This window comes from Papilio polytes, unplaced genomic scaffold, assembly GCF_000836215.1.
Source record: "Papilio polytes unplaced genomic scaffold, Ppol_1.0 DF823510.1, whole genome shotgun sequence".
Lineage (NCBI taxonomy): Eukaryota > Metazoa > Arthropoda > Insecta > Lepidoptera > Papilionidae > Papilio > Papilio polytes.
The window spans coordinates 1555930-1569663 of NW_013525694.1; the positions used below are offsets into that span (position 1 = coordinate 1555930).

At 33.0% G+C, this 13734-nt stretch overlaps 1 pseudogene; it reads right to left on the bottom strand.

Annotated features, from left to right (window-relative positions):
- Window positions 1-6472: 6472 nt before the first annotated feature.
- On the bottom strand, window positions 6473-13575 carry LOC106104612 (annotated as a pseudogene).
- Between the last annotated feature and the right edge of the window lie 159 nt (window positions 13576-13734).

Consider the following 13734-nt stretch of genomic DNA (forward strand, 5'->3'; position numbering starts at 1 on the left):
AAATAGGTTGACAAAATTCTACAGTGTTTAAGTTTGATTCTTTATTTGACATTTCGTTTTTGTATCTGTCGTCGTGCCGGTTAGGTAGGGACGTACCTATTTTGGATTTCAACATATCGATTTTATTTGCTTGAAAATCATTGTTGTGTTACATGGTATCACTACAGTTTTGTAATGCTTTAATATTGATAGTATTTATTTTAATCTACAAGACATACGCCAAAATATCTTTCTGGATGTGCATGTCAATAAAATGGAATCAATGTGTTTTTCAACTAAATAAAACAAGTATTTTAATTTAAATGTTTTAACAAAGATTATAATGGGAGACGCTAACAGAAGTCTAATTCTTCTAACTAATTAAGATGTACTGTTTAAAAATGTTATTAATCCATAGGTTCATGTTATATAGTACTAGAAATTATTATGTCACATTACAAATGTTACTTGACACATTTTCGTTTATTGTCATCCTTCAATTTATCGACATTATCGACGCACAGTCGCCTGTAGGGACATCCCTAGATAGCATTATAAAATTATGGTAGTCTGCTGAGTGGTTGGCTTGATATTACCGATTTTAGGAAAATAAGAATTCGGACGTCTCTGTTGTGTAATTTTTTCCTTTTATGTACGCGGTCGAATTTTTGTGTCATTAATTATCTTCGCTTCATTTCTTGTCCATACATCGTACTTTCGCTAAATTTTGGTATTCTTCAGAGCTGGCCTGGATTATTGACGTTTCATGTGCCTATATAAAATAAGCTTCCGAATGCTGTTTGTTTCGGTGTACGCACTGATTGTGGGTCGTGGGCGTGCGGTTTGATTTTAGTAGGATACCAGAGAAATATTTGATATTGTGGAAAGTGCAATATTGTGATACATTTATTTCGTTAATATGTGGTACGAATTGGCACTGATGTGGCAAACCGGATCGCATCAAGGTGGAGAAAACGTGACGCTTTTATAAGGTCAGTATCAGTTTTCTTTTCTAGTTATTTAGTCTTAGAATTTAGACTTTCATTATTTATACGAGTCGGTAATTTGCACGTTAAGTAACCTATCGTAGCTACAGATAAAAAAGTATCCCTACATATATGTATGCTGTATAAAGCACACTATATATTTTATAGAAATTATTAACAAGTCAGATATTTAAACTATACTTGTATATCATATAATAAATGTAAGTCTTCAAAGCTTTTGAACAATTTTGACTTACAAAAATTGAATTATTTTGTGGAATACAATAAATATTGAAAGTCAGATAGGTTTATTTTCACAGTTGGTTTTGATGTTCTTTATTTTTATATTCAAAATAGGTATTGCTTTATGTTTATAATTTAAACATTTAGATGTAATAAATGTTTGAAATCTCTATGTTTAATACAATGGTATTACAGTTCACACAAACTTTCACAGTATGGTAAAATGTCAATGAATGGTGGGTTTTTTCTTACACATTTATCTATCTTTCGATGTTATGTTCTGTTATGGTGTTGTCTTTGTGGTAATCTGTTTTGTAAATAATATAATGTAATGTACAGATATATAATCTTTACCTAGTTGTTTCCTCTAATATCATCCGCATTTTCAATAAACTCAAAATAGCTTATTCTACACTACTTTATTTACTTGCAAGTGTTTTTTTACTGCTTTTTAATTTTAAAATGTATGTTAAGAGTAAAACATTCGCCTTCCCTACAGGAATAATTTAATAATTATTTAAAATATATTTTTAATCTGTTTGTAAATGTTTTAATACAGTTTTTATTGTAAACTATTGGCACTTTTTGAGGTCCTTTGCCAAATAATTACTAACAACGTTGGTTTATTATCATTGATGTTTTAGATAAAATGTTTTTTTTTTACTTGGATCTTTTTATCTAATTTTTTTTTGGTAAGTATTAACATGTGACAAACTTCATTTAGAAGACAGTCATCTTAATTGTAAATTAATCGTATAATAATTAGTAACAGATAATTGATGAAAATCATGAATAGCCATAGCCAACATTATATTGTTTTTGAAGTTGCAGGTGATAGCTTTTTTTTATTGTGTAATATGGGTATTTAATAAATATGAAAATAATAAAAAGTTAAGAATTTGACCATAAAATGTAAATTGCTAATGGGGTAGGGGAGTTTAACTTTTGGTTTTGATCTCGAACAGGTATACTATTTAAGGCTTTATTACAGTAATATACTTAAATTCATAATTCAGCCCCAATAAGAATTCATGGATAGTGACCTATTGGAATCCATTGTAAATTGCATGGTTCAAGGGATAGATGTTTCATATACATCTCCCAAGCAGACAGATTTTGAAAATAGAATGGGTCAAAGATGTACATTTTTTTTAAATCCAAGTATACATATAGAACAATGATAAGCTTTTAAATGTTTGTATAAGTACCTAAACTATAAAATTATTAAACGAAAATTAGTGGTAAATTTATGAATTGTTGATTCATTTTTTTGTTTTTTCGTCATTGTTAAAATAGATGCTTACATGACGGACCGTCAGTAGTTCGTTCGCGCACCGTCGAGGGCGTTAGTGACGTGTCCAAGTGGAAAGGAGTCGCCCCTTAGCCCACCCTATATTGAGCACCCTTCGCTCCGTTTACAATGACTGCCGTATAAACTACGCCGCGCTCGTAACTATCTCTCAGGCTAATGTTCGTAGTCCATATATCCAGGAGATGTTTTAATTAATGTAATGTTTTTTCTTTTAAAATTCCATACATCAAAGGAAACGTCTTTTACCATCCATTTAGAGACAGTTACAGCAATGTTTAACACAACATAATATGGCTTCTGAACCTATATAATAGTTTATTTGGCCTTCTCCCCAAAAAAGAAAATCAGTGATATCGTAAATTAGTACGAAAATGTTCTATTCAATTAAATTTAAAAAAAAATGACGAGGTTAATGACATTGTTGATAATAATAATAAATCTAGGGTTAGTGCTTTTTTTATTGAAGGGTCCTTTTGTCCGCCCTTTACGAATGCCAAATCATTTAGATGGCTTCCCTTGCTAAGCGTTTGCCTAATTGATATCGTAATGAAATCAATATCGCATAACCACTTTTAGATAAACTTCACCTTTTAAAAAAATCACGCTTCATTTGTCGTTATGTATTTCGTAACTGATTAATAATAGGTACTAGCCGTATTTTCGTATCTTTTTTTATTCCTTGTATGTATAAAATATTCAAGATGTTAATAGGATGTCATGTGCTTTTATAGTTTAACTTTCACACATTTTATGTCTCAGTTTGTATGTAAACGTAAAGTGAAAATGAACACATTCCGTGCCCTCCGAAATAAAAGCGGGGCGTCGTTTACGTGAATCTCTTTGAATGAATGACATGAAGCGATATTCATGATGAACACACAAATTATACTCAGTGATCTGCTTTGAATGTCGCCTATGTTAAGAGAAAATATTTTTGTAGAGAAAAAATAAAATACATTACTCTATTTTCTTTCTTTTATTCTAAGCAGCAACTTTGTTTAGTATTATAAAAACACATTGTTGTGAGAGTCACGGTTTCAGGTAATTACAAATTTACGACGTATAGTTCTTACTTACCACGCAGTAGGCGGTGAAGTAAAATAATGGTAAGTAACAAGAATGATTGGAAAAAATATTTTTCTTCATCTAATAATGTTATTTATTTTTATTTTGAGTCAGATAACTGGCATTGACATTTGGTTTCAAGATAAAATTTAAACTATATGTCCCTTCACCTTTTGACTAAAAGTTAAAAGCAACCCATAAAGGTAGCACAGGCTCATACAACGTTGACCTTTAAAGAAAAAGATTATTTTGGAATAAGGCGTGATAATATGTTGATCAGGCATTAAATCTATATTTTAATTAAACTTTTAGGCAGTTTAACACTCTGTCAATAATTTTTTTCCTATATTTGGGATATAGGGTTCGACACTTCTTCAGTGAAAATTATACGCCACAATATCATAAAACTTGACTTAATTCATCATGCTAGTGTACAGCGATACGAAAAACAATCTTAGTTCATTATTCATTAGCTTCAAAGTGTTTGCATCTCTTTAACAGAGAACAGTTCTCTTATTTTAATTGTAACGTTAAAAATAGGGGAAGGTCGTTTGCGTCGCAGCAGATATAATTAATCTATCTATACTAATATTATGAAGAGGACAGATTTGAAACTATTGAACTGATTTCAAACACATTTCACATTAAGAGTACATTTTATTGTAACTGTGATTAAGTAAACATTAACAAGTGTTTTTGAACCTCGATGCCGCCCAGCCTTAGTCAGGGCAGGTCGCCAGTATTACAGACCTCTTTATAATATTAGTATAGTTCAATTCAGAGGAGTTATACCATTGTACATCTAATATAATAAGCTAATGAATAATTATCTATAAACCGTTTGTTCTTTATTCTACGCGGAAAATAGAAGACAAAAGATGAGATGAATTCAGTAAATATGCATAGAAACATATTTTGCATTTCAGATAATTGGTTTCCGATAGTAAAATAGCTCGCACTGGGATTGTGAAAGTTGCTTGTGCAAGTTTGCGAAAATAGCTGGTAACTTCATGCATGAGTTACTGATCGAAATATCGATTGTAGGTCAGGTCGTGGAAAACTAGTTGTTTATCCGCACACCTATTATTATATACGTTTTTGAAGGTATTCAATAAATTTTGAATCTCCAACGTTTAAATATGACTAAACAGAACAATCGTCAATACACATTAGAATGTTTAATAGCATCAAGGGTGAATATAGGGGGAGGGGGGTTATGACCCCCCCCCCTGAGCTGGTTGGTCAAGAGCTTGACAAAATATAGTTACATATTTTGTCAAGCTCTTGACTTGACCACGACTATGTGAACCCCTCCTGGCGCCAAAGCTGGATTCGCCCTTGAATCGCATAATTCACACAAAACGTTTTGTGAAATCCAAATATTTATTAATAAAGGCGTAGTTGCATTTGGTTGTGTAACTTTAATAAATTTCTAAAACAATATGTTAAAGCTATTCACAAACGTGTGGAATTTATTAGTTTCCTGGTAAACGCTCGATCATTTTAGAGCGTCAACACCGAGGTAACGTATGACAAAAACAAATGTTATCGTCGACTTTATCAATTTCTCTTGAATTTCACGCTTGCTTTAAATTTAATTTATAAAAAAGACCGGATCTGTAATCACGGACGTTTTGTCTTTTGGGCACGAAATGATCTTGTATTCTTGGAACATTTTGTAAATGATAATGTATACTTGATACTTATATTATAAATGCGAAAGTTTAGAGGGATGGATGGATGTTTTTTAGAGTTTATAGCCTAATAGGCTCAACGGATTTCGATGTAATTGGTAAAAATGTACTGGATAGTCTGGAAGACCATGTAGGCTACTTGCTTTATTTTTAATTTTTAATTTCTCGCAGATGGAGTCGCGGGCGAAAGCTAGTATCTAAATAATACTAAATTTATCTATGTGCAAGACATTCCATTGCCATGTTTTCATTTCATGTAAAGAAAATAGTTATATGCAAGTCAATAAACTATCAGATAAAATCGAGCAGTCTTTCAAGCTATTCAGTGACACACTATGCCACAGCTATTTCCGTAAATAAATTAACCACTAACTCGAACTTAGGTAACAAGTTCTTTCGTATCGTGTTTGTTAACAAAGTTAGATGATATTTAAATAATAAATATTTGAGATGACTACCAAGCTTTGGTGAATAAAGGCAATGACTACGGGGCGTATGTACTAGACGAAAGAACCCCGTTGAAAGGGACGACACCCGTAAGCTATTTAGCTCATCTCGTGCATTACAAAAACAAACGTTTTCGAAACCCCTTACTATCCTGATGAAACGTCTATGATAGTTTTTTTGTTAACAAAACGATGATATGTAGTATGGAGAACCTTTAACAATGATTTCGACAATGTCATTCCTTATCATTGACCACCGCTGTTTATTCCAGTTTTTATCTAATGTAAATGTAAAAATTAAGTAACCTTATTTATTCTATCGTTACACAAAATAGATGTTTAATTTTGTTAGCGTCAATTTTTTAAAATATGTGTTGGAGTGATGTCTTGTATATGATGGTTGGCCTTATTGTAATCCGATGCGTTTTACAGATGGGAGAGGGCGCGCGGCGAACGGGCGGGCGCGCGGCGTCGGGTGACACGCGTTGCGCCGCGAACTGCGGCCTGCCACTTGTTCAGTATGTATCAACTTGTACACATACCCTGCACGTTTCACTTAATATACTCATTTACTTCGACTACACACCTTTATAACCACATCCTGAAGCCTGATGTAGTCTTCCTGCGTAAAGATAAACTCGAGTTTTTTATTCATCTTATGTAGATCGAGAATACTTGACAAATCTCCCAATATTCCATACTTAAGACATTTAACCAAGGTTGATTCTGGGAACAAATAAACAAAAATACTATGAAATTAAATTTATTATTGTGTAATGTTAATGTAAGCAGGATAAAAAATTTATAAGGTATGGCTAGTCTATGTTATTAGGCCATTCGGTTAGCATTCTATGGGGTAGCCGTCATTGTCGACGCAGTAGTGTACATCTCCGACGTTCTGGTTCCGACGGTAGTTGCCGTTCGCCAGGCACACCTCTGTCACTGTCATGCCCCGCTGTGGGAAGTACATCATGGTGTCTCTAGCACAATCTGTGGATAGCAACACATATTTACGTAAACATACATACTCATATCAAACCGCCAGCTTATATTATTTTAACGAATGAGATTCCAAGATAAACTCAATACATCTTCTGGCTGTTACCTAATGGCGTGTACGTATAACGAAGCCTTCAAAATTAATTAAGCATAAAATGTTATACAACAAACACCCACGCGTAACCTGTCAAGCTGTGAGTTTACACCGTCGTAAAATCTGTATAAAACATCTTGTCATCCTTGTCAGATTTTCTTTGTAATATAGAGGAAAGTCTATAGTTTTGTACAGGTGTATAGGCTGTGAGGATTCGCGGTTGTAGACATCCAAATACGTCACTAATCCGGTCGATACCGTCTTCTGTTCACCTTAAATATGTACTTTTAAGATTTCCACTTTAATATATACTATATCGGATGTTATGTAAGAAATTTTGCGTGAGGTTATAAAAGATTTTATGAAACATCTGTTGAACGGATTTTAAATATATCTTGTAGAGAAATTTCTCCAAGTAATATTAGTATTACAAACATCCAATGAAAAGTTAAGAAAGCATGCACTACAGGTGTAACAACACGTAAAATAGTCATTGATTTTCACATGTAGATGATTGTATCGCCACTTTCTTGCGCGCTGCTTATCTTCGAAGAGCTAGTCTGACGATTACGAACGGTGAAAGCCTTTTCATTTGTCTGTGTTATACAATTGTCAAATTTATTGCTTAACAAGAAAAATATTGTTAGTAAATTTGAAAGTTCGACGGTACGCTCTTTCAGGATTATATCAATTTTTAGTATAACAAACAAGAAATTCTCCAAAAATACTTAGTTAATCCAACGGAATCCACGAGGATTGGGATCGTACATCAATCATCTATCCATTCAGCTATTGCTGTTGATAATCGAAAATGCATTTTTTTATTACAAAAAAAGTAGCCAGGATATTATAATTTTTTAACGAAAGAACGTTATTACATCCAATGTTTCATAAGTCGATTTATTAATATAGACCGAGTGAGGTATTGCCAATTTCGGACGTCAACTCAGCATGTGGTACGGATATGTATTGACGGGGCAATGATATTTGAAACAGTGAGATCTTAGCTTATGCCCAATTAACCCAGTTATGTGTTATAGTTAAAGTATATAATTAATCTATCGAATAGTATTATAAAAGATCTAGACTTAAAATGATGATAGACTCTGCAAGTACCTTATCATATTTTTTTTAATTTGACAAAAGTTAATAAAGGTTGTTGACTATTTTTGTTTGATTATTGACGACGAATAACATTAGAATAAATTTTCAGTTTGTCATAAAATTGTCGTTTTTTTAATTATCAATCCATTAGCAAATATGATGGTAATGTATTAATTTTTTTGTCGTAATTTTCCCGAGTAAATATACCGCAATATGTGTAATTAAATAGCTATATATTAATGACGTTCATCATTAAAGTTAACTTAAGGTCGATTTTAATTTCGTGTTCATTTCGAGATGTCTTTTAAATAAACATAATTCAATCGGAATCTTACTTAAATTAATCGAAATTTTTAATAAAACTTATTTAACTTACCGTGTTAGGTATTAACTTAAACAATGAAATATACAGGAAGAATTAAATTTAGTTTTTCATAAACGACAACATTGAATAGATATTGTTTTCGAAGCAAAAAAATACTTGTCCTTGAATATTTTGCAAAGTATTGTGTTGTCGAGAATGAATCAAGTATGTATGTAAATTGCGACTCGCTCTTGAATTCGGTAAGAGTTGCGATCGGCGACATTCTCTTGACATTCCTTGAGGTGCGCTGCGGAATGAATGGAATCAGGTACTCTGTATGTCGGTAATGAGGTCACGGTCGGCGACCGGTCGCGCTGCGTGTGCGCGCTAACGGTATCCGTGTTCTTCCGTTTATCTAACTAGAATCGCGAATGATTCCCATAAAACCAACTCGTTCTAAAGTCTCACAATTCACGGGATAATCGTATTCTTTTGGTGCCTTGAACTCTCCACATTTCAGCTTAAAGTATAGAACGCATACTTTTATCATTGTTAATAGTATATTGAGTAAGTAGAGTCCATCATCAAGGAAAGGATGTTGTTGATGTGCTTTGTTTCACGAATTAAAATTTTAATCGATACAAATGTTTGTTTACGGATTTGTGGAGTATTTTTTGCTGGCAAAGTTTTCCGATGTTATTGCGTTATGCATTTTGCAGAATTAGACAAGGTTGGTACTTGTTGCTATTTAACGAGTTGGAATTAACTTTGTATTGAAATAATGCTAATTATAATAAATTCTCAGCTATTTTGCGCACTAACTTCAATCCAGATTTTATCATCATTCCTCTAATTCCTTGCGATTTAAAGTAACATTGTACAGATAGATACGTTTTCAGTGAAAGGTGTCATTGATTTGCCTACGCAAACGGGTAATATAAGTTTCATTAACGCTACCTTCCTTGTTGTAAATGAGCGTTCGTGGATGCTTTATTTAATTTTTGGGTAGGAAAATGTTGCCGATTTGTGGTGACATTTGTTACTTGTTCACTGGTTACAAACTTGTACATTTTATCTACCCGCTTACAACAATAAGAGAAGAAATTTTAAAAGCGATGTTTATTGCAATCAGGCCGAATATAATTATCTATAAAATTTTGGAAACTTCAATAGTAATTTACGTTAGTTTTTATAATATGCCTATAAAGTTAATTAACTTTTACATTTCTTGAGAATTAAACTCAAAGCAATTCGGCCTACTTTTTAAATTTGCATCTTGTCCTTTATTTCTCGAGGTGTGTATAGTACAATATGGACTGCATACTTTACGCGAAATCACTGATCGACTTTCGATGGCGTTGATAATGACTAACTAATAAAATATGACCAAATAACTTTTCGCTTTAAATGAAAAAATATTCTGTTCAATAAATATTTAAATTTTTTATATGGTGAAATATTAATAAAATGTATTTTATAACAAATGGCCACTTAAATTGTCACTGTCTCTCATTGCAAGTATATTATTGTAAACGAAGTACTTCGATTAATTGTTACTGATTCAAAAGGTTATTGGTTCATATTGGCTTACCGTAATTGGGTTTAAATCACGTAATTGTTTATAAATCACCGACTCAATCAATTAGAAAACCAGATTTAAAAGATCTCAAACTGTACCTATTATTAAATGTATTTTGACTTGATTCAATTGCTTAGTCTATCTTATGAAAATTTACTGTAGCAGTGTTCGTTAACAGATTTTCTTATATAATTCTTACAATAAAAGTTGTGTATTTAGATTACTTGATAAGTAAAATGTAACTTAAGACTTACTGCAATTCATTCCGGACATTTCGCTTGATACTGTCTGCCAGGAACCAAGGATCTCACCTAGACGATCGGTACAATACGCACTGGAAAAATTCAAACATACCAACAAAACAAAATATTAAGTACATTTCCATTGAACATGTGTTTTTTGTCAGTTTGAAATACAACAGAAAATTTTCAGGTACAAGATTCCGCACTTGGTTTCTGGTTTTTTACAGATGCCAAAATTATAAGGGAATGACACAAATGGTGTCTTTTAATAATGTTAACATGTCAGAAAACACTACCAGTTTTAAATTATAACTATATAATTTTTTATCATCTTTTCCTTAAATGTATGTACTTACATGCCATTTCTGATCTGATAAGGACCATAGCTGCCATCGTAGTCGCAGAAAGTGATAGGATTTCCTAAGAAATTTGTACCATGCTCAGATTGCTCCTTGTATATCATATTTAATGCTTGCACGATACTTTCACACTTTCTGAGATACTGCTCGCCGATAATACCAGAACTATCTGTAATTTAAACTGACAGAATTAATGAAGACCTATTGAAAAAAAAATACAAATGGTTTCGGTTTTATTTGCCTGTTAATTAAGGTTTGCAAACTTTATTTATCAAGGATCTTAAAAGTACAAGTGTATTTGGGGTTATTATAGATTTAAGAGATAACATTACGATGACTTTAGTTGTGCCATGTCATGTGATTACACTGAAATTTTGTATTTAAACAAGTGCATTGCAACTGGAGGTCTTTGTTCGTCACATTATAATGTCTGATTCATTTACTTGCGTGCAATTTATTTATTAAGGTAAAGCCTTTATAAGTCTTGCCTTGCTAAATTATTAACTCCAAGATTATGTTATTTAAATCGTATACAGTACTGTTGATGTAAGAAACTATTTTTTCTTATGCCTGACTAGAGAGACCTGATTAGAGTTTAATTGGTTATGTCAAATATTTTTAACGAACCTAGATATTTAGAATGGTTTAGAATCTGTCATTAAATAAGGCCGAGCATCAACGTTAAGCACAATCTTATTCATATTACTTAGAATAACTCTACATGTACACACAGCATGGCAGATATTTCATATCCTCTTCAGGCAAGGGTTGTACAACCGGCTGGCCTGTTCTTGGTTCAGCGCACCAGCACATGCCATCGTCACACTGCAGCCGCTCGTAGTCGCCGGAAGGCGTGCAGTGCAAGCTAACCACGCTCCTTCCAGAATCCTCTAGTTCCTTCCTACGACGGCTGCAAGCTGTAATTACACTATCCTGTTAGATTTCTCCACTTCCTTCACCTTTTACACGTTTCTTCATGTAATATCGATGCGATTTCACCTTCATGTTAAAAATGTTTTGTTTAAAATATCGTTGCACTAAAATTCACCATAGTTTAATAATACCTTATGTTAGTAATATTAGGTATAATGTTTGGTCATGAACTCGTGTCACGTTAGCAGGTAATGTAATACAAAACCATTTTGATAGCGCTGACGTGGTTAGCAGGAGGATGTTAGGAAGGCATGGTTTGAAAAATTACGTAATTATATTATGCAAATTACTATTATATTAAAAGTTAGTCAAAAGTAATTTATTTAAAATTATATGCTGATGGAGTGGGGCTATGTTTGAATTTAAATATAATAAATTTGATAAAACGTATTTGTGTGTTAACTAGTTATATGTTATATTACATCAGTGTTCATGAGTGAGCGTAGACAATGCTTTATCTAGATCTTGCATAAAAGAGACACCAATTACTACCATACTACATATACATGAGTTTATGAGTCCCGCAAAAAATCGGCAAAAGTTAACCTTTCGAAACTTCGAAACTATATATGGCAATAATATCGTAAATCACTATTTTCCATAGTGATGCGATTAGCAATCGTATTAGTAGGTCTTAAAGCTGTCCTTATGAAAATTAGCTCAGCATAACAATTAATGACTATGTTAAGACATAAAATTTCATCTCTATTAATATTTATAAATATGTAAGGATACAACTTCATTATGAAGAGTTTCAATAACTTACCGCAAGTCATATCACTCGCCTCGCTCCTCCACATTTGTCCAAATATTCTGGTCCCGTTTTGGTCCGAGCAGAAACATCTGTGTACAGTGTAAATGTGTAATGTAAACAAGATATCGGCTGGTGCAGTGCGGTGTAACAGAGTCGGTTCACTATGCATTTAGTAACTGGCGGTCGCGACTTTCTGAGCATAGAGAATTTTGAAAAATGCGCGCCTAACAACAAGCAGTAATAGACATCTGATTAATTATTATAATTAGTCTGTTTCCTCTTTAATATATTATTGTAAAGATAACACATCTCTAGATTATTCTTATGGTCATACTTGTGCTGTAAACTTGAACAATTTAAATTCCAATCTCAGGAAATCATCTTATTGTTATAAGATTACTGATTTGGTCAAGAGACAGAATCCTTTGTTGTATTACTCTATTGTCTCCCAGTCCAGCAGACACTAAAAGGACAACCGTAAAACACTTTTATATAACATCAGTGTCTATGAAAACAATCCATTTTCTATTGTATGTAAGAAAATGATGTGTAAAAGAACACACTTATTTGCAATAAAAATTATATGTTTAGCCGTGGTTTACGGATCTGTAGCGGTAACCCACCTTCCGCTGAATAAATCGCCCTTGCACTGCACCGGTGCGTAGCGTCCGTCCGGCAGACAAGCTGCTGGCGGCTTGCACAACGTCTCCGCCTCGGGCCCTATGGCAAATCATTTTAAACGTCATAGGAAATTTTCTTAACAATTTCAAAGGTGTTCAATTACAATTAAATTAACAGAAACACTTTAAATGCAAATAGCAATTAAAGTTTTTTTGTGTATTTAAAGTGTCTAATAACTCTAAAAAAATTTTAGTGTTTTTTTAGGTAAACATTGTATCTACACTTGAGTGGCACATTACAGCAAGGAAACCTTATAAAATGGAGGTGACGTTATGTCTATTGAATGTTGTGAAACAATAAAACTTATATTCAATATCGAAATTTGCGAAATAAAAATGTATTCTACGTAGAACAGGAAACAATATATTAGCATCCGATATTTCTAAAGTCTCTACACTGTCAGTTCTACGTCCTTTGTTGCCACTAAAGCGTAAAAATCTAAATAAGTCTTGTTTATTTTTAGACTCGTGTAGAAGTGTCGACCCCGCATAGAGTGTAGATATATTATAGTTTGTTCCAAATTAGTTCGTACCGGGCTGGCTCGAGGGAGGCTGGCAGCTTGGGCAGCAGCCGAATATACTGCTGTTAGGCTGCAACACCTGGTTGCCGAAGCACTCGTCTGCGCTCAAGTCGGTTACGCACACCTGAGCCACCTCACACTGCTGTCCGCTCACACCAAGCACAGACAAACACACAACAGACACGAACAAACACACAGACCGACCCATAATGAACATCACACTAAATTACTAACAATAAAACTATTATAACTGAAACAATTATTAGCTATTATTGAAATTTTTATCATTCACTACCACTGATAATCTTATCATATTTCGCTTATGTGTTTGCGTTTGTTTAAAGTCGGTAGATTGTTTTGATACAGGATTCCTTTTTGTACTTTATCTTTTGTACGGTAATGGTTGTCGAGTATCAAAATGAATTTATGCTTTTTAATAA